The sequence below is a fragment of the Nannobrachium achirus genome (assembly GCF_963921795.1).
Source record: "Nannobrachium achirus genome assembly, chromosome: 1".
Classification (NCBI taxonomy): Eukaryota; Metazoa; Chordata; class Actinopteri; order Myctophiformes; family Myctophidae; genus Nannobrachium; species Nannobrachium achirus.
Genome location: NC_137810.1, coordinates 83,950,947 through 83,974,421, shown reverse-complemented (window position 1 = coordinate 83,974,421; position 23,475 = coordinate 83,950,947).

Below are 23,475 nucleotides of genomic sequence, written 5' to 3'. Positions count from 1 at the left end.
CTCATACTGTGATTTTGTCTAAGTTCATGTCAATGTTGTTAAGCTCAATACTGTGATTTGACTATGTTACATGTCACGCGGTTATTGCTATTTGCTATTCTATCCCTATGGGGGGTATTGCTGCGTTCCCTGATTTTGCTTAGCATGCTCAGAAATGCCTGCACAAAATTCAGGGAGCATCTCCGATCGCGGAGCCCTTCAAACGCCAAGTTTAACTGTATTCCATTTATGCAATAAATGGTTAAATATCCTTGCCAATATCTTGCCGAGTCTATCTGTTCATTATGTTATTAATTGTTATATTCTTGACGTGAATGTTCCTGCCTAAAATCAGAGATTATGGACATGTAGGTGTCCAACTCGGCTCTGCGCTCCTGATAGAACTCGCACAAGGTGTCTCGGTACACCCCGAACGCTATGTTAAATTCTGCCAGGGTCAGTGTCTTAGACAATCTAGGATCAGAATGACTGAGAAGTCCCCGCAGTCTAGGAATCTCTCCGCTGAGGACTCGGCAGCGCATATGAGGATCTTTACCAGGTTCACATCTTGACCTGCCAACACATTTAAAGCATATTTAGCGGTGGTTTAACCCCAACCAGCAATAGAGCAAAACAAGCGCTGCTATTTAGCTGCGAGAATCTGGCTTCTCAGCGCCTCGGGGATGGCAGACGAACGGTGACCCTGCTGCTGGCGCTGCGACTGCGGTTCCCAGGGTTCTGCGAGGTATGAAGGGTGCCTCGCCGTCCCTCAGTTGAGCCCCGCCTGGCCCTGAACCTCCAGAAGACGGGCCGGCGCCGCCGGATTCCAGCGACTGGATCCGCTGATTCATCCCCGACAGGGTGTTCTTCAAGTCTGACAGCGCCAGGAGCACTTCCAAGCTAGCGACTTTGCCCCCGGAGCCGTCCTCGCCACTGCCGCCAGCGAGAACTGGAACGCTGCCGCTTGGTGCGCCGCTCTTTTTCTTTTTTTGGTGGGGCCTGATTCTCCGCCTTTGCTGGCCTTTTCCCTACCCGCCGGGGGCTCTTCAAGGGCGATTTTGCGCACTGAGCACATGAACTGCAACAGCCCCTCATGGCTGAGCCCCACCGGGGGTGACAAGCCGTTAACATACAGCTCGTCCAGAATCTTGTGTACCGGCCAGTCTGACGGGTTCAGAGACTGGTGCAGCCTGGCACTTCTGCGAGGAGTGGGCGGTTCCTCCTGCTGCGCTGGCGGGACCCCGGAGTCCGGGATCATCTCGACTTCCTCTCCCTCACCCTGGAGCTCTTCCTGCTCCGACTGCGAGCTTCCAGACATGGTGAGTAGATTGAGTAATAATAAGTAATAGACAAAAAAGAAAATGAACCTCATTGATCTGGTGATCGGTGACCACGCAGGCTGGCTTAGCCTCGTAGCAACTCCCGTCAACGTGACAAGGTTTGTAGCAGTTAGCTATAGTAGCAGCGACCTCCGTAGCAGCGTTGAGTTTAGCAACTGATCTATGCATAGGCTACTACTCCTAATGTACTCTGGGTAAGGGGAGGCCAGGGGTGCTAGCCCCCGCCCCCCTGGGGCGCGCTGTCAACCTTTAGCTCCTCCCCCCCGAACTGGCTACGTCATAACTTCCTGCGTCATTTGAGGTCTCTGCATTATACAGTAAAGAGATTATATAAAAGAATTCATTCTGTTACATTTTCATATTTTTATTTGACTTCCATAGTGATAATTTTACTTGGAACATTGGACGGGCATAGCAAAAGACCAGAAGTCTAACAAAGTATTTGAACGCCGTTATACATTTAAAGCTACAAGTCTTGTTTTCTGTCAAGCAACTTGAGGGCAGCAGAAATATCAGATTTGATTACCATAATTGCAGAAAAGGTTATTATCAATTACCACAGCCTTGCTTCTAACACAAGAGATTACAATAATTCTCCCACCACACTTCAGCCATCTCTTCTTGGCCACAGAGTGCACAGACACCCTCAATATCAGATGGTAGAGAGGTTTTACAGTTATTCATAGTGATAGGAGGGGACCCATTTGTGTTCTGTGTACTCTGGCGTTTTACATTTAAAGGGATAGTTCACCCAAAAAGTGACTTAATTTATTTCAATTACACAACCCATGAAGCCCATACGTGATTTTGTGGGTGAGCCATCACTTCAAGCATGCATTCCTTGCTCCGTTCTGACAATTAACCACTACAGACTAAGAAGATCACGCTATTACATAACAGAAGGTGGATCACATTGGGTTAATGAGGACTGGTGAATCCTTTTTTGCTACTGTACATTATGTATACACAGGGCATGATACATACTTGAACTCTGACAACTTGCCCCTGGTCTGGTCGTCCTCCCCCGACCCTGGAAGGATTTCCAGACCATTAAAATCCATTTGGCTCTGGACAAGGGCCGTCACACTCTTCACCAGAGCGGCTACCTCTCCTGAAGGGGGGGGGGGGGGAGAGAGAGAGAGAGAGAGAGAGAAATGTTAAATACAACATAGTAAACAATAGTCATCAACAGGGTGTTAGTGAATTGTGAAAAGAAAGAGGTAGAATACATAACTTGCCTTCACACAGCCTGGACAACAGCGAGGAGACAACTGTGAGACATCAGCTCAGGTCTTCGGTTGTTGTCCACTCGTAGGTATGGTGCCAAGGAGTTGAGGGACATACACTCTGGAGGAGCTACCCGTCTCCTCAGCTCCTCCACTGTGATTTCGCATCTGTGTGGAAAAATATGATCACATTACAGGACACATAAAATCAAAAACAAGGCAGTGTCAACTGCAAACACCCTACATTTCATGGCTTCTCCACTCCAAAGCCCAACATACAGTTGAGGGCAAAGCCTTAGATTTAAGTGCTAAAGCGATTTAGCTATTACAAAGAGTCACAATTCCAGATGAAATCGAAATGTGATGCGGGAGCGTGTCGCTATTGCTACATTTCATCTTTTAGACATCCAAACCTAACCCAAACCTCCGTGGGGTGAGTAGCTAATCTGTCAACGCTCGGTTGTCGAATCGTTGTGTTGTCGAAATAGCGAGATTTGCCCATGTGATACAACTGTATTTGTAACAATATACGGTTAAGCATATCATACCTTCTCTTATGCGGCATTCCAGCCACCAATGGCAGTATCATCTCTATCTCCTTGTAGACACTGCCATTGGTGGCACTGGATGTTGTTGGGTTGTTGGGTACTTCTAGGACCCCTTCGAAGAATGCGGCTGTGGGTGTAGAGAAAGTGAAAAGCCCAATCAGGAATTACAATGTAAAAACCTTTATGAAAGCGGGTCATTTAGCTGCCATCGGCTAAAGTTTATGGTGTCACAGTCAGTGTTGGGGAGGGGGGAGAACAATGGGGACCTGTGAAATATGTTTGCTTTCTAGCCTATGACATAGCCGCTAGGGTGTTCTACTGGTTGTTGGTGCTGTGGAATTATAAATTCATATGTGAAAAAGCTAACCTCAAAATTAACTTCCTTTCCAGTTAAGCTTGTCAAAGTAACATGTTCACAGCATTGCAGAAACATGACCACATGTTAAGTCTGGACATTAAGCCTGGCCAAGACCAGGCAGAACGTGGTGATGTTCACATACACAATGTACCAAATAATTATTATTTTTATTTTAAGAAGTGGACCAGTGGACCATGTATAGAGTTTGAGTATAAACCATAAGTGGTTACTGGTTAGATGAAAGCCATTATTCCACCCCATCTATCACCATTACTGGACATGTCACCCCCACACTTCATTTCATACAAGCTTCATATATTCTGTTTGGTATGTCAATATATAGTAATAGTTGGAACCAACACACCTGGAAATTAAGCATTGGTTTGGTATTGGCCTACAATCCCTTGCATTTTTTGCATTCTAAATATACCACACAATCACTCACCTTGCATTCCACCATCACGGGACGTTCCGGGCTCGCCGGGCCCACCATGGACGGGTGGGTCTGGCACAGCAAGGCCAGGTGTGACGCAAGTAGGTGGAATAAACACACCTGGAAATTAAACATTGGTTTGGTATTGGCCTACAATCATAAAACCAGGCAACAGACAAAGGAGACGTTTTGCCCCCATAGGGAACCATTATAACCAAATAGGAATGTGAAAAAAGAAGGAAATCCATGAACTTTAAGGTATTCTGTCAGAAATGCATTGCGAGAACAGTTTGTCTGACACAAATTGTGTGTTGAATGGTCTTCTGACAGAAATGCAGGGAGTTTAAAGGTATTCTGTCAGAAGAGCATTGCTAGAACTATTGAGGGACAGCGAATACATTTTCTGGCAGCGGCACGTGCCCCGACGTCGCCAGACCTGCCGACAACAGCCGCGGCAATGATTCCTATGCCGCGACAATTATACCTAATCCGTGGCACAGCCGGACAGACCGTCAATGTGCGGCAATGGAACTGCGTCTGCCGCTGCTGCGTCTGCCCCCCCCCCCCCCCCCCCCCCCCACGCACACACACACCACACACACACACACAGGCACGCACGCGCACGCATGCACACCCACGCACGCAAGCACCATGATCAGCGTGCTCATATCAATAATGTATAAATAAATGAATAAAGTCTGCTCCACCGCCGGTTCAGAACCGGAGCCTCCACCGACAGTGTTGCGCTGACGGAGATGGATCTGTCTGTCTGTTTTGCGTGCTGCTGGCATCTACGAATCCCTGCTGGGCGTTCAAACTTCAAAGGACGGGATCCACCGCAGACAAGTTGAAGTGGCCAATCAATGATTGGACCGACTCTCACTCTCACTTTCTCTCTCTCACTTTCTCTCTCTCTCTCTCTCTCTCTCTCTCTCTCTCTTCTCTCTCTCTCTCTCCCCCCAGAAGGAGCGAACACACACACGCACGCAGGCGCACGTGCACACGCACGCACCATGATCAGCAGTGGACCAGCGTGCTCATATAGTCGATAATGTACAAATTGGCGGCGGCCGCAGTGTTGCCGCTGCCGGAGATGGGTCTGTCTGTCTGTCTGTCTGTCTGTCTGTCTGTCTGTACAACCCTTTCCTTAGTAGCCTAGTAGTAGACCTAATAATAATAATCAATGTCCCTCCCTCAACCTCGCCTCTCTCCATTTCTATCTATCCATTTTACGCACACCTGTTTTGCGCGCGTCTAACCCGCCCCACAAACACACACTCTCTCTCTCTCTCTCTCTCTCTCTCTCTCTCTCTCTCTCTCTCTCTCTCACACACACACACACACACACACACACACACACACACACACACACACACACACACACACTGTGTGACACACACACACACACACACACACACACACACACACACACACACACACACAGTGACACACACACACACACACACACACACACACACACACACTGTGACACACACACATACACACACACACACACACACACACTGTGACACACACACACACACACACACACACACACACACACACACTGACAAGCGCTCTGGGATTACTTGATTATTTTTACACCAACACCACTTTCTATGGGTTATCTGCTCTTTTGTTACAACTTTTCCCCCCAATGCCCATATTTTCCCTTCGTTTTTATCCCCCCCCAGCCTCCCATATACAGTAGGCCTATGCTTTATTGTATTCATTTTATTGTAGGCTATAATAGTTTACGGACGGACAGATGGGCACCTTGCCGCCTCCGCAAGGTTTTTTGGCCGTAGCGTGCCCGGGAACGGCACACGGAGCGACCGTCGAACACGCACCCGTTCGTCTCGCCGCCCCGGTTCCAAAGAGGGGTCGCTCGACCCTATACCTCCATCCCATCCGGAGCTATGGTCATTTTACTTTCAGCCAAAGTACAGCAGTCCGATCTCGAGGCGGGCAACAGAGTGTCTCCTTTATAGAATAAATGTAAGGTTTTCATCTGTCTCATATGTGCAGGCCTATTCGAAACCAAACAGCACTGCTTTCTTTTTTTGTCTCCAATTAATTATGTGCACTTGGATTCGGTTTTAACCCAGTCCCAGCACTCAAGCAATTTCAATAGTTCAACTAGAAGTTATGATTTGATAACCCACTCAATAAAATGCTATAACTTATGCTGATCTATCTATCTATCTATCTATCTATCTATCTATCTATCTCTCTCTCTCTTCTGCCTTGATCTATCGCAAAAAAATAAGAAAAACAAATGGAGAGTGCTGTCCATGGTGCTGAAACGCTTTGGTCAATGTAAAGGGTCCATTTGGGTTAAATGAACCGATGAACGTTGATTTTACGATATGGATTGCAGGTCCCACCGTCCCAGAGATAGAAATGCCATTAAATTGGGGTCCGTAGCTTCATGCATGTCAAACTGGGGGTCTTAGAAATGGAAACGTTATGGTGGTTCCTGGCATAAGTACTGTTCTACAGAATGGAAACATATGCAGTAACGACTCAACACTCAACAACAGAGGCTTAAGATCCAGACAAAAACGATCTGATCAAATTGACAGCGCCAGCATCACATTTCGTTAACTGCTGCTGCTTATTTATTTAGGAAATAGAAAAAATAACAAAAATAACAGAGAGAGAGAGAGAGAGAGAGAGAGAGAGAGAGAGAGAGAGAGAGAGAAAGTGAGAGTGGTGGTCTAATCGTAGCCTCGTAAACCAGTTGACAGACAACCCCTTCAGCCAATCAGGGACGACTGGTGTTTGGCTGCTTAGTTTAGCCGGATATATTTGCAAGAAGACGCTGAAGGACTGCTTTCTCCCTCCTGCGCCTCCATTTCGTTTTAATGTTTATATTGTTTGACCGGCATGGACCCATGGACTTCTCCAGATGAAACCAAGGCAACATCATTTCAAAAGGTATAGTCAAGAGACAGTAACTTTGCGATCTTTTGCCTTGCTGAGGTTATGTCTTTTGCATTTTACAACAAGATGTGGCTATAATGGAATCTAGCAATGCTAATATTGCTAACTTCCCTGTGTAGACTTCGTTTTGTTAACCATGTCATTTGTATCAATGTGATCAAAAGTAGAAAAATATTACGCACATCTCTTAATGAGGTGCTGGGTGAGAAATATCACAATAGAAAAGGAAACCTGCACACTCTGCTCCAAATGACTGAATATTTATTGACAACGTTTCGAGCTACAAGCTCTTCATCTGGTCAAAACTCCAGACCAGATGAAGAGCTTGTAGCTCAAAATGTCGTCAATAAACGCTCGTCATTTGGAGCAGAGTGTGCGGGTTTCCTTTTTTATTTTTATCAATGAAAAATAACTAACTAGTCATTATATCAACCATTGTGTTTTATGCAACTCCGTTACTGCTCAACAGAAACTGTATGTCTAGGTTTACGAGGCTACTTACTGTATGTCCACCATTATAAACACAGCAGTGGTTTAAAAAAATCTATAATGGTTACAATTATATAATGGTTTGTTATAGATTGATATAAAGGACACGAATAACAAAGCCTAAGCAACAGGCGAAAAGCCTGCCAACATGACCGATCTAAGAAAATGGTTTAGCCTTAAGAGCAACAACACCCATTGTTATTTCTTTTCTAACAGGTCAACACCAATACATGGAACTGGAGAGAGCGCACATCTCCTTGCTGTCTGTCGTCCATCTTGGCTCATCCTCTTGCTGTACTTGAAGAGTCCAGACTCCAGACCTCCGTGCAACATCTCCCTTTTGCATTTCTTTTAAATAGTTATGGTTCCTCTAATGTAAATGTTTCACACGCCAAGAACAAAGTAATTGTGTAATAAACACTACAGGATCATTACATATACATTTAATTTTCAGCTGATCAAAATAATAATTTAAACCTTGTCAACCATGATATAAGGTTAGCAGCATATTTACACATGTTTACAGTCCATCAGTGGGTATTCAGATAATACGTGTATACAATGTATACAGGTTTGTACATGTACCTGCTGAAGAGAAGTAGCAGAAAAGTGATGAATACTTTAGATATAACTGAGAAAATTAATAATTTATTTAGAAGACTGACTACTGTGTTGATGTTCTTTTCCTCTAATACTGTGATATTATAAAAAAGTGTTTAATAAATGACACTAAAGCAAAGATAGTCAACTTCTTATGAAATTAGAAAGTAGACATCATCTCTGTGTATTCCTAAGAGGAACGAATGATTCCTATAATTGATTCCTGTAATTGTATTTATTATTTTATTGAGACCATACAAATATTGTCAATAAAGTTGTTGATGACAGCCAATGCATGTGGAACACCCTCTGTCAAACTGTCCATTGATGCAGTCATCCGCCAGCTTCCATTTCCTAGAGGAGAAAGAGACAAGATTGATTGTCATACGTTTTTGGTAATGATGTGTTTTTGGTACTGATGTATCACAAAAGTTACAATTCTATCACAAATGTTTTGGTAATGATGTATCACAAAAGTTACAATTCTATCACAAATGTTTTAAATTGCTAAAGGATACATTTCATTAGTTGTATGGGTTAATTCATGTATTTTCATCTACAAAGAACGGCCCAATCACAACAAAAATAACAGACAATGGTCTTTTAAATTTAACTTGTAGCCTAGTTCTTGATGTGATTTAAGGTGTGAATACGTGCATTTAGATCACAGATGTGTCAGGACCTATTGCCCAATCAATTAGTATTCAACAGAAACTGAACGTCCACCATTATGCAAACAGTATAGTGGCTTAAAATCTATGTTTGATATAAAGTAGCCCTGAAACATGACGGTCATGAGTGACCATGCTTCAGGGCTAGATGTATGTTACAGATATATTTAAGGACAAAAAGCACAAGTCACAGGCGATATTCCTGCCAGAATGACTGTCTCTATATGGAAATGGTTTAGATTAAGCCAAAGCTATGGTGAGTGTACAAAATGATATGATTAGTTCCTTCCACAAAAATACAACGAGTACACAGGAAAATAGCTAGGCTACCCATGTTAGCACAGTCTGTCCCATTAAATCATTTTCAGACCGAGCAAGAGAACCGAGATTGCAAAGACATACATATTATTAGTCTACTGTACCTTTCGAAATTAAACGTTGTTGCAGTTGCCTTTCATCTGAAGAAAAACATCCATAGAGAAAAACGGGAGAGTGTTTTTTGCAGGTCGTTCAGTCCGAGTGTATCAAATAAGCTACTGTGTTAACGGTGACTGCAGACTGCAGAGAAAAACAAACAGATCGCTTCCGCACCGAAGCGACGTCATAGAATTCCCTGATTGGCCAAAGCGCACTGTCAATCACAGAGCTCCTGAGCTCGAATGCTGATTGGCGAGGAAGAGCGCTTGCTTCCGTCCGAATGGCTTGTATTGCTATGAGACTAGACTCCTCTGCAGATTCGAACTGAAGATGGGAGGAGTCAGTTTACTAGGCTAGTCTAATCGGTGGATTCCGCCATCATCCACCTCCTTTGAAGTCAATTGGCCCATTAGGTACATCACCAATACAATTGTTTGTCAATGTGCATCAATGGTGGCCGGATATAATTAGCTGTATCACCTGGTCCTATATATAGGGCTAGTAGGCTATAATATGTTTGTTACACATAAACCTTGTGTAAAGTGATTGCCATTGTGGGTGTCTCCATGCATTATGCCATTGTTTTTTCCTATTTCCTATAAGTTTCTTCAAAAAATATAATATCCCAGTTCACAGGCGTCTCTGTGATGCATGCGTTGAGAGCTTGTAGAAGTGAGAAGTACATAGTTATACCACATTTCAGCATAGATAACGTTGAACTATTGAAATTGCTTGAGTGCTGGGACTGGGTTAAAATCGAATCCAAATGCACATAATTAATTGGAGACAAAAAAAGAAAGCAGTGCTGTTTGGTTTCGAATAGGCCTGCACATATGAGACAGATGAAAACCTTACATTTATTTTATAAAGGAGACACTCTGTTGCCCGCCTCGCGATCGGACTGCTGTACTTTGGCTGAAAGTAAAACGACCATAGCTCCGGATGGGATGGAGGTATAGGGTCGAGCGACCCCTCTTTGGAACCGGGGCGGCGAGACGAACGGGTGAGTGTTCGCCGGTCGCTCCGTGTGCCGTTCCCGGGCGCGCTACGGCCAAAAAACCTCGCGGAGGCGGCAAGGCGCCCATCTGTCCGTCCGTAAACTATTATAGCCTACAATAAAATGAATACAATAAGGCATAGGCCTATACTGTATATGGGAGGCTGGGGGGGATAAAAACGAAGGGAAAATATGGGCATTGGGGGGAAAAGTTGTAACAAAAGAACAGTTAACCCATAGAAAGTGGTGTTGGTGTAAAAATAATCAAGTAATCCCAGAGCGCTTGTCATTGTGTGTGTGTGTGTGTGTGTGTGTGTGTGTGTGTGTGTGTGTGTGTGTGTGTGTGTGTGTGTGTGTGTGTGTGTGTGTCACAGTGTGTGTGTGTGTGTGTGTGTGTGTGTGTGTGTGTGTGTGTGTGTGTGTGTGTGTGTGTGTGTGTGTGTGTGTGTGTGTGTGAGTCTGTGAGAGAGAGAGAGAGAGAGAGAGAGAGAGAGAGAGAGAGAGAGAGAGAGAGTGTGTGTTTGTGGGGCGGGTTAGACGCGCGCAGTGCGCAAAACAGGTGTGCGTAAAATGGATAGATAGAAATGGAGAGAGGCGAGCTTGAGGGAGGGACATTGATTATTATTATTATTAGGTCTACTACTAGGCTACTAAGGAAAGGGTTGTACAGACAGACAGACAGACAGACAGACAGACTGGCCCATCTCCGGCAGCGGCAACACTGCGGCCGCCGCCAATTTGTACATTATCGACTATATGAGCACGCTGGTCCACTGCTGATCATGGTGCGTGCGTGTGCACGCGTGCCTGCGTGCGTGTGTGTGTTCGCTCCTTCTGGGGGGGAGAGAGAGAGAGAGAGAGAGAGAGAGAGAGAGAGAGAGAGAGAAAGTGAGAGTGAGAGTCGGTCCAATCATTGATTGGCCACTTCAACTTGTCTGAGGTGGATCCCGTCCTTTGAAGTTTGAACGCCCAGCAGGGAGTCGGGAGTCAGTCCAGCTGTCAATGGTGGCAGGATATAGGCAGTAGCCTACACTTCATCACTTTATATGTTTATTTTACTAACTGTAGCCCTACCTGGTCCTATAGAGCTAGTAGGCTGTATATTACACATAAAAAAACGCGGAGGCGCCGTGGGCCGCTAAAAAAAGAAAAAGAAAAAGAAAAAAAGGAAGTTGTACAGAAATACAGATAGATGCGAGCAGCAGTGCGCAAAATATAATATATAATGGTGAATAACCCAACCTGTTATCGGTAAAATCCGTACATATATAGTACATAAGCAGAATGCATGGTCACTGAAAATCCAAAGATTTACGCATGACAAGCGCTGAGAAACCATATGCCTAAATAATAATAATGAAGAACATGTGTTGAAACATAAATATATCTATGATGAATTCGATTAAGGAGAACCTTTAGTTAATTTAGCTGCAAAGAAAAATGAAGGTTATATTTATATTTGGGGTGAGGGGGTCGGTAAAATGTGCGTAAAATGGAATATGGCTGATATGAGAAGGTAGAAATGGATAATTAAACGGCCAGGCCGGGCCGTGAGGGGGGCCCGGCCGGTGGGCCCGCCGGTGGGCCCGGCGGCCTCCGGCGGCTGGTCCGGCGGCCCGGTCGTCTCCCAGCAGATCCGGAAGGTCGGTAAGCGACCACCGGAGCAGACGTGACTGTTTTAATACTTTATTCATTTATTTATACATTATTGATATGAGCACGCTGATCATGGTGCTTGCGTGCGTGGGTGTGCATGCGTGCGCGCCTGCGTGTGTGTGTGTGGGGGGGGGGGGGGGGGGGGGCAGACGCAGCAACGGCAGACGCAGTTCCATTGCCGCACATTGACGGTCTGTCCGGCTGTGCCACGACATAGGAATCAATTGCCGCAGCATAGGAATCATTGCCACGGCTGTTGTCGGCAATTCCGGCGACGCCGCGGCAGACGCCGGTGCCGGGAAGTGTATTCGCTCCTTCTGGGACTATTTCTGGCAGAAATGCTTTGCGAGACTATTTCTGGCAGAAATGCTTTGCGAGAAATTTATGTCTGACAGACATGCAGGGTGTTTAAAGCAGAGTTCGAGTTATGTGGGAGCCAGTGGGGTCTTAGCTCCCATAGTTAAAGTCTGGGACCCCATAGTCAACAACCCCCTTTGGGGTCTCTTTTTTTCTAAGTGTGTTTTTTTTTTTTTTTTTTTTTATGTTCCATTGGAAGAATTTATATTATTTATGTTAACTAGATATACTAAATAAACATGTTAGACAGTAAGACTGAACAATGACATCACACCGTTTAATCCTACTATTAATTTTATTATTATAAATCAGGCGCATTTAATGTGGGGTGTGAGTCTTCCTTTACCGTCCGGGTTATAACACACTCGCTGCAATGGTTCCTACCTTTCTGGATGCAGACCTACCCAGCTGCGTGGTCTCGCCATGGCCTGGGCATAGGCTAAGCTAGGAACCACTGCATCGAGTCTTTGCACTTCTAGCCACGGCCCGGACGGCAAAGGAAGGCGGACACGCCGGAGAGCAACAAAACAACCAAACAAAACAACGCTGTCTTAGCAAGACCATACCCGAGGGAAGTAGGGGTGCTGGGGGTGCGGCCGCACCCCCTCCCCCACGTCCCACCGCACCCCCTAAAGGGGGGTTGGGGGGAAAATATTGCCGATCGGCAAGTAGAGGCTCTGACATCAGTGGCGTGAAGTAGGAGCTATTGGCTACTTCTATTTCCAGTACAATTTCAAAATAAACATGTGTTGAATGATCGATTGTATAGACAAAAAAAAAAAGAAAGGCTCTTGTTTTGAAATGTGCTTCTGGGCACTGTTCAGAGAGGAAATGGCTTTCAAAGGACTTCCCTTTTAACTTGTCTGAACGTCTGTCTCTCCGTGCGTAACTGATGCGTCATGGACTCGGTGGATTATAACAATACGGCCATAAGGAATATACAGAACACCAAGACAACACAACCTAGGCTATGAAGGCATTAAACATCGCCCTCTGCTAGCCCTGGCGTCCTCACTGGTGAGTCGTGGGCTCGTGGCTATAGACTTGTAATGATGAATGAATGCTATGTTATGCTGCTGTGCTGCCTGGCTAACGTTTGGGCTAGCTAGTGGCTAATGGCTATGGTGTACCAGAACCATCGCCAATGAAGCCTGGGTTTCCGAGGCTAGCTGTTTCCTAACACTGGGGTCTGGACCGATGTGGCGGACACGTTGTATGGGTCACAACGCACTGAACACAGTGCGAAGCAACTCGTTGTGAGCTTGTACATCTGCTATTTTCACTACTTGTTTGGTACAAGGTAGTAATGTCTCTTGGTTCACGGGCTAAAAAGTTTGGGAACCATCATACTTGCTGTTGTAGACAGGTTCACGGGCTAAAATGTTTGCTTGCTGTTGTAGACAGTGGTGTAAAGTAACTAAGTAGATTAACTGAAACGCTCTGGGAACTGAATGATTTTATGAAACTGGCACTTGTTGTCTGACTGTTGGTACCAAGAAATCCAGACTATATACCGAAAAATACCTGATTTAATATGATTTAATATAGGAAAATACTCGTTTTAGCCGACTTTATACCCGAAAAATAGGGCCCCCATAACTATGGGGGCCACCCCCATAGCTATGGGGGCCCTATTTTTCGGCGGTGCCTTCGGCGCCGCTAGAGGGACCCCATAGCTCTCGGAGTATAACTCGAACTCTGGTTTAAAGGTATTCTGTCAGAAATGCTTTGCAAGAACTGTTTGACTTAAATAGTGTGTTGAATGGTATTCTGACCGAAATGCATGGCATTATTATTATTATTTTACTTTTAAGAAGCAACAAGTGAAACATGTATAGACCCCTGGTGGACACCGGTCAACAAAGTAGAGTTTGAGTATATAAGTGGTTACTGGTTAGATGAAAGCCATTATTCCACCCCCATCTATCACCATTACTGGACATCACATTTCCACACTTCATTTCATACAAGCTTCATATATTCTGTTTGGTATATCATCAGACCGGAGGGAAGTGAAACAAAGTGATCAGTGATTAACCTGACCAGTTAAAACAGTAACAGACAGAAATATCTAGGACCTACAGTTAAAAAGCTTTCAGCAACTAAAGAAACTCAAGAATTTCATAACACTACTAAAAAGTCCCTTGCATTTTTTTTGCATTCTAAATATACCACAGTATCACTCACCTTGCATTCCACCGTCATGGTTGCACAAGGGGTTGCTGTGGTTGGACAGTCCGGGCTCGCTGGGCCCACCATGGTTAAGACTGGACGCAGTGGTCGTGGGAGGATAGAAGTCCAGAATGGGTGGGGCTGGCTCAGGTAAGGTGATGGGAACAGGTGGAAACAGACCTGGAAATTAAGCATTGGTTTGGTATTGGCTACACTCATAAAACCAGGCAACTAATAGGAATGTGAAAGAAAAAAAAAAAACAGTTTGTCTGACACAAATTGTGTGTTGAATGGTCTTCTGACAGAAATGCAGGGAGTTTAAAGGTATTCTGTCAGAAGAGCATTGCTAGAACTATTTCTGAGAAACCTTCATATATTCTGTTTGGTATGTCAATATCAGACCGGAGGGAAGTGAAACAAAGTGATCAGTGAAACACTTTGACTGCCAGATTTTATGGCCACATCGAACCCTAACCCTGGTGAGTACCTCACACATCCAGCATGAACATATTTATGTTCAACAATATTTACAAATATTTACAACAACAAAAATCACAAATATGACTTTTCACAAAAATAAAATATAACTGGATAAAAGTAAAATAAAATAAATGTGCAGCAAGTAAACAATAAATAAAAGAATATAAAAGTCAAAATAAAGTACTGTATTCTCATGTGCAAAAAAAGGCATTCAACAAGCCAACATTCAGGAGTCAAAGGCACCATGGTTGCTCTCAGAGCACAAAACAAGGTCAATGTCTATTTACTGTTGGCCACTAGATGGTACTGTTCACCAAGTGTGTGTGTGTGTGTGTGTGTGTGTGTGTGTGTGTGTGTGTGTGTGTGTGTGTGTGTGTGTGTGTGTGTGTGTGTGTGTGTGTGTGGACATCAAAGAGAACAAGATTCATACCAGCCAGTTCACAGGCACACAGGAATATAGAATGGAACAGATTCAACAGAATACAGACTGCAACCAATCAGATGATGAAGATGAACTTGGCCAGCAGTATACAGTTATTTACAAAGTTACAGAGACGTAAGAAAAGATAGATAAGAGGGAAAAAAACAAACAAGAACAAGAGCAGTACAGTACCAATAAAGAGAAGGTGCATCAATAGAGGGGGCGAAAAATATATAAGTATATAAGTATATATACATAAAGTGTCTTACAAAAGAGACCATAGCAGTCAATACTAGTTAGTGCAAACAAGTGTGTGTGTGTGTGTGTGTGTGTGTGTGTGTGTGTGTGTGTGTGTGTGTGTGTGTGTGTGTGTGTGTGTGTGTGTGTGTGTGTGTGTGTCTTTCAAGGGTCTTTCAAGGGTCTTTCTGTCTTTCAAGGATGGTAGTAGTGTTGTTCTGTGTGGTACCGAACCTCACAGAGCCCTACATGCAGGTACACATTGCAGCCCCTGCACATGTAGGTTGATTCAATCTTCTTTTTTACCTTATTCTTCAGGCACACCCTGCACTTCCTGGCCGGATGTTTGTCTTTGAGTGTGGCGGGGATTTTGACCATCAGGTGATGGTATCGGTCGCCATTGAGCCTTTCAGCCTGGTCTTCTCTTGGCGGCCGTACACCCTGCACTGCAGCTCTTCCTCTCTCTCCCTCCACCTGTGCTGCACCCGCCACCTGTCCAGGCTGTCGTCCAGGCTGTCGTCCAGGTTGTCCAGCATCACCCTCGGGTTTTTCAGCTCCCCCTTCCTCACCAGCGGCTCCCACTTCCTGCATCAGAGCATCCACATCCAGAGGTTCTGACGGGCCAGCAGGAGGGAGAGCGGTCCAGGCAGTGATGACACTCAGTAGATAGTCTAGCAAGCGCAGCGTCGTGCCCGGGTTCCTAGCTTTGAAGACCAAGAAGCTGTTGAAGATGGCAATTTGGAAGAGGTACATGGCAAACTTCTTAGGCCACCTCTCCGTCTTCCTACAGAAGTAGTAGTAAGCCAAATTTTGGTCCAATTTATCCACGGCGTTCATGCCGTGGTTGTACGCAACGATTGCGACAGGCTTCTCCTTCTTCTGGAGCTCCTCTTTGTTCTTCTCTCGGACCATCACTATGACCGTCTCGTTTCTGTGCAGTGTGGAGAGGATTCTCACAATGCGCTTGTCACGCCAAGCCACAAGCATCACCTCACGGTTGTGACGCATTAGCCTTTCACCCTTTCGGAGGGTGGCCTCAGACGCCATTCTGATGGCCAGTGGCTCGGATCGTGCCACAGGTGTGCGTCTTGTGCTCCCTTAGCAGTGTTTGAGCCAGTGAGACCTTGATGTAATAGTTGTCCATAAAAAGTTTGTACCCAAACCCTGAGAGAGAGGACATCAGATCTATGACCGTCTGGTCAACTGGGTGATAGACGCCACAATACGGCATTAGGTTGTAACAGTAACCCGTTTTTGTGTCGTGAGTCCACAGGGACATCAGACTGCAGCGCAGCAGCTGCACCGCGTGGTCCAGGCGTAGCAGTGAATGCGTAGTCTGTGGGCTCCCATCCTTCCTCCATCCAGTCAGACTCCACGACTGGAGGGGGCCGTGTCTTCTTCCCTGTATATGATAGAAATAAAAAAAAATACTAAATGATCGTGCGTCTGTATAATTTGTATGTTCTTTAGCAAAGGCTGTCGCACAAAAGTAGTGAAAACAGCAGATCTACAAGCACACAACGCCTCGCGTTATTTAGACAGAGAAAGAGAGAGGTAGATTATAATGGCCACCATAGCTTTTGATGTATTATTATGTCACACACAGACTTATATAATGATTGTATTACTAAACTATCTATCTAGGTATACACACACGATAAAAAACTAAACTATAAAGAAATGTATTCTTACTGGAAGAAGTTGGAGGAACATCATAGTCTTTGTCATCTAGATCATCTCCAGAGGACCCCCGGTCCAGCTCACTGTCTGTGTCGCTCTCTTCACGTGCTGCTTGAGTGGCCGCTGGCCTCGGCCGAAGCTTACGTGGGGGTGGGGCGACTGAGCCTTCGGTTACCTGTTGAGTTGGTAAACAAAGAAGCCCTATAGTTTAGCTCTTGAGAGCATATAATGAAACCAAATGCACCCTGCGTGAAAATAATTTAAAAAAAAAAGAAAAAACCATTTGCGACGTCGTTTTCCTCTTGAGAGTGTAAAATGAAAACAATAGCAGGTCAGGCTTATTGATTGATTGAAGAATGTATTAGAAGTTTGCATTAGAAAGAAGTACAGATTCATCACAAATCACTGGTACAACGTCTACTAAAAGGAGATCCTAGAAAGCCGAGGCTCATTTCCACAGGAACCACACTTTATGTATCTCATACAGTGGTGTGTTCTAGACTTTTTTTGAGGGCATACGATCCGCTACTATTCGTGTGGCCAGGGCAGACGCTATAGTGCATAATCCCTATCAAATACGCTACTTTGAAAGGTTCACGAGGGCAGACGCTATTCATATTTTATTTTCCGACAGCAGACGCTGTATACGTGCGTTACAGGTAGAACACAGCACTGATCTCATATAACATTGAAAGACAGACGTATAGAACATAGTGAAACGTAGAGAACATAGCTTTGTAACGCTTACCGGTTAGCTGATCACAGCACAGCTCAGCAGTGCTTAATGCAGGGCGCGGGGAGACACCGCAGCGACCGGTCGTCTACCACGGCTAGATCCACGAACACGGTCAGATCCACGGCATGATCCACGGCCTCGTTTGGGCGCAGAAGCACGTGCTTGGTCTCCACGGGCCATGGCTCGTCCTTGATCGTGGCTCTCTGATCCGCGGAGCAACGGTAACGGTAACGGGCACGGGGATCACAGGCTTCGGTTTGAAAACCTCTGTGATTTTAGGCTGGCCCTGTGGTGGCGATGCGTGTTTACGGTTGGACTTAGCTTTCCCTCCTCGCCCTGGCATCTTTCCCTGATTTCTAATCTCCAATACAATAAATATACTACACTACAATACAACTCTCTGATTTATATGATTTCTAGTCTCTCGACCCTCTGCGCGCTTACAATACAATACTATACAATACACTACAACATACAACACAAACTCCTCTACACTCCTTGTTTTTTTTTTGTTTTTTTTGCCACCCCAAAAAAGGAACCCTGATCTCAAACTATTCTCAACTAAAACCTACAGAAAACAAAGAAAATCCACCCAACTAAATCAAATGCTAACTTACAAAATGGACCCCCTCAACCTAACAAAGAACCTAGCCCTTCCCCCACCCCTCCTAGTTAAAACCTATACCTACCGATCACTCTCTCTATCTCTATCTATCTAAATAATACTAAATCTAATGATTTTATAACTAAACTACTACTATACTATACTACACTACTAAATAATCCAAAAATAAACTAACAATTACCTGATTCTTGCTCTTTCTCTCAATATCTCTCTCTCTCTCTGATCGCTGTGTGTCCGGGGAGTAACGTGAAAGCCACTGATCTATTGTTGTCTGTCTGGTAGTATATGGGCCTCTAGGCCCTTGTTTCTGGGGGAACCGGCCAACCAGCGTGCTCGAATTTGGTCACATGAGCGTGTGATGTCATGAATGACGACCGTCCCATCGCCCAAAAGGTCTGGATCTCGGTTACCTCATAGATCTAACACTGTGCTACTGTAATATTAAAAAAAAAGTTTGGCGTCATATGACGCCGAACTATCTTTTTGGCATTATTGCCAAGTTCGTGTCCAGCGTCATTTGACGCCCACGGCAATCAAAGTGTTTTAACCTGACCAGTTAAAACAGTAACAGACAGAAAAATCTAGGTCTACAGTTAAAAAGCAAAATCTAGGTCTACAGTTAAAAAGCATATCAGCAACTAAAGAAACTCAAGTCTTCATAATACTAAAAAGTCCCTTGCATTTTCGTAGCATTCTAAATATACCACACAATCACGCACCTTGCATTCCGCCGTCACTGCCCATTCCTGAATCCTGCTCAAGAGGGTCAGGCAAGGTGACGGCAGCAATGGCTGCTGCTCTGTTCTCCTCAGGCTCAGGTAGATCCAAGTCACCTGGAAATTAAGCATTGGTTTGGTATTGGCCTACAATCATAAAACCCAGCAACAGACAAAGGTGACTTTGTGTCCCCATAGGGAACCATTGTAATCAGGGTCTGTAATGCAGGGTGTTTAAACTGGTATTCTGTCAGAAATGCTTTGCAAGAACTGTTTGTCTGACTTAAATAGTGTGTTGAATGGTATTCTGACAGAAATGCATTACGAGAGCAGTTTGGCTGACTTAGTGTGTATGTTGAATGGTAATCTGACAGAAATGCATTGGTTAACACATGGCAATTTTAGTGGCTAAATATGTCTTTTTAGACACAATAAGCCGGGGTATGTATATACGCCATTTTGTTCTACTTCCGGGTGTCTTTCGACTTCCTTCACAGGTGTTACCAATGATACTAATGAAGGGTCTGTTCCATTCTGGTCAAGCAGAGTCAGGGTGCTGATATTGTGCATGTTGGCTCACTGGAAACACTCTGCTACACCAGTGGGTCTCAAAAGGCGTCTTTCCACTGCAGGGCCAACTCAGAACTAGAACCTGAACTTTCCAGAACCAATAACTTTCAAGAACCTGTGAAGTTCCAGAACCAAGTTCTGCTTTTGTTTCCATATAACCAGACCCAACCCGGAAGCTCCACTGGTCAGCCTGATTTGGCTGAGACAAAACAGCTGGTCATTTTAACAGCAGCACATTCGGGAATCTAAAATCTAAAATAACAGCTGTATGTAAATACTTATTAGTTACTACTTTCTGAATATAAAAAAAAATAAAAAAAACAATTGAACGTTCAAACAAGCTGCTATACTGTAGGCTACTGAGCGTTTGGTCGGTACGCTGCCTTTGCTCTAGGGAGGAAAAAAAAGCGTCCCTCTCTCTCACACACACACACACGCGGCGCGCGCACACACACACACACACACACACACACACACACACACACACACACACACACACACACACACACGTCACAGCACGGCTCGGCTGCTGCCTCGCGACTCGGGACTCGTCAGGAGTCACCAATGGACGGGCGAATGTAGAGATGCGTATCTCCACCGTAGTTTGTTGTCTGTCTATCAACGTACATTTTCTTTATTTTTGCTTGGCACCGTGTCTGTTTGCTTGTGCACTCGACGCCCATTTCAGAAAGACGACGCGACGGAATTTGTTTGAAACTCCTTCATTTAGAACGGATGCTTCTAACTCCACTGGATATTTTCTTCTCCCGCCCAGACACAAATAAGAGCCTGTATCATCACATTCACTTGACCAATGTGTCGTGGCTGTCGTCTGGCGTCGCGTCCATAGTGTTTCTGCCTGTCGGAATAGGATTTTAAAAATGACGGGGTTGTGTTGTGAGAGATTTCTCCCAGTTCTCCTCGGCGTAGTCTCCGCTCAAGCGGCTCAACCAATCAAGAGCAGTAGCGCTGCTAGCCCCGCCCATAGGTGTCCTTTAACCTCTGTAAAACTAACGCTGGTGAATGCTAACCTGATGAAATGCTCAACTACCAATGCTGGTGAATGTTAACCTGGTGAAATGCTAACCTGCTGACACTGGTGAATGTTAGTCTGGTGAATGTTAACCTGGTCGGACCAATGGGAGGTTGAACAATGCTCAGTGTTACAACCAAAGATATTCTATAATAAGAGATGACACTCCCTATACAGTACATCCCATTTCAACAACCAGCGCCCAGTAGCAGAGCTCTGCCTCTGCCATCTTGGAGTGATGACGACTTCCGGTGGTTACAAAAAATAAATACATTATAAAGTCATGCTGTAAAAAAAAGAAAGAAAAAAAATCATAGTTAATGCTTCTACATAACTGTTCTGTGTTGAACAGCGAAAAAGTATTATAAATATGCATAGGCTACTACTATAATTATTAACATTTTATTTATCATATTTGTTAATGAATAAAAGCAGAAATGTGTAACATATTCATTCAAGTTGATTTTGAATTACTTTTGACTTCACAACAATGACACAAAATAAATACAATTTTACATGTGTGACTGCATATTAGACATTGCTTATCTCTCAACAGAACAGCAGAGGGTGCTGTTTTCCCCCTTTTGGACAATGTTATAAACCAGTCTGCCAGGCAGATACATTGTAATTACATTACATTACAAGAGAATCAGCAACTTGAACAAATTATAACAGGTTTATTTTATCACACATGTAAAGGAATTCTTCCCAAAAAAACTAAACAAGGAATATCAAATAGCCATGAGGTGCTGCATGAATCAAAGCCATAAGCATAACACAAAGTATTGGGGAGTAGTTCCCATTGTGATCCTATTACATTGTGGTAATAATAAAAACTAATTATAAGCTAGCTAATTAGATAATGATAACATGATTATGTAATCATGTGGTTAACCTTAGAGAAGGTTACTGATGAGAAATGTGCGATTGCACTTTTGATTTGGCTGTGATAGTCTGTGATTTTGGGTGTGCAATATATCGTCGTTGTCGGGTGAAAACCGTGTATGTCCAAAACCGTTCGTTTTGCATTATTCATTTTAAAAATGATTTAAACTAACAGCCGATCTACAAGCACACAACGCCTCGCATTGCGAGGCGTTGTGTGCTTATCGTCTGTTTTCCCTACTTTTGTGCGACAGCCTTGTACGATGAAGCAGGGCTTTACTTTGCGAAAGAACATACAAATTTGAAACTTGGAGATACGAGGTTTCCGCCTGACAACGGCCATATGGTGAATGCGGAGACAGATAAAAAGTTTCACCATGTAGACTCCACTGCAGTCACTGCACTCACCAACACTCTACATATTCTGAATAGCCTTTTCCCCAGATCAACAGCATGGATAACAGCTCCAATCTTTGTCCTTATGGGACATTCCAGGGCTGTGATCAAATTCACCAGTTCAATGGTGGGCACTTTTCTTATCACCCAAATGTAATCAGTGTACTGTTAGGCTTTGAGGAATGCATATCGTGAATCATCAGGGACAACTGAGGTCACAATGGCACAGTCTTTACAGGGATTGCATTTCCTCACTGCCTTGCTGTCAACATACCCAGCCAGGTAAACAACTACACCATCATCAGCTGTTCCTTGCTGCCAACATAACCAGCCAGGTAAACAACTACACCATCATCAGCTGTTCCTTGCTGCCAACATAACCAGCCAGGTAAACAACTACACCATCATCAGCTGTTCCTTGCTGCCAACATACCCAGTGCAGTCTCCTGTCTTCATTCAGGAGGTGGAACAAAGGATTCTGAGTAGGCGAAGGTTGAGGTAGATAGCATCTTTTATTCCGTATGGTCGAATAAAGTTCAATGCGCACAGCAGTCAGTAGCATGGACACTAGTATACAACATTTCCAGTCGATAGTAGTGACCCCTTCCTTCAGTCATGCACCACTTTAAATACACACATTTCACAAGCCCCGCGCTGGAGGCGGACTTTAATGTCCCTCGTCCTTGACCAATCGCCGTACTGTCCGCTTGTAAGGGAGGCGGGGCCGTTCTGGTGACACCATTTGTATCACCTAGTGTGTTACAAACTATCTTGAACCTTGTTTCCTGTAAGCCTATATTTTATTCACCATATTCTTAAACCATTATTATTTTCGTTTATCTTCCAAACAGTAATGCATTTTAAAACAACATTCAAATAAAACGGATAAGCAGAAGTGATTCTTCCATTTTACACACATATTATTCCCTTACATCTGTTGTTCATGTCACTGTTTTACCCTATATGGTCACATCCCTTAACCCCGTTCCACTGTTTAACTCCTTCTTGGAACTGTATTCTTTCTGTGGTCACATCATTCGCTAACAGGCCTTGTTTAGCGAATGATCCTGACAACACTGAAACACACAGCACCAATATTGATTTCCCCGTGTATGAGTGGTTCTGTAATATCTTGTTGCATTTTTTGCTGTTTCTCAAATATTGACAGCCACATCTGTGTTCACACATCCAGACATCACGGAGCCTTCATTAACACCCGCCTATAGTTAACATCCGTGCTTTACCCCGGGGAGGGGCGGGGGAGAGACTGTATCGTGCCAAGTGACTGCCACTAGCTTCTGTTAAAACAAAAGGCCGTGTTATCAGCCCTCTGGGTCCTTTTCTTTACGGTGCCCTCCCGCTGTGAACCCTACTGTCCCCGAGCGCCATTTGTTGCCTAGTGAAAACAACTCTGTTGTCTTCATGTGACCTGTGGAATTTATAATTCACTCAAAACCCTGTGACCCACTCAATCTCGGTGACCTTTGGCCCAGCCCTTTGTATACTG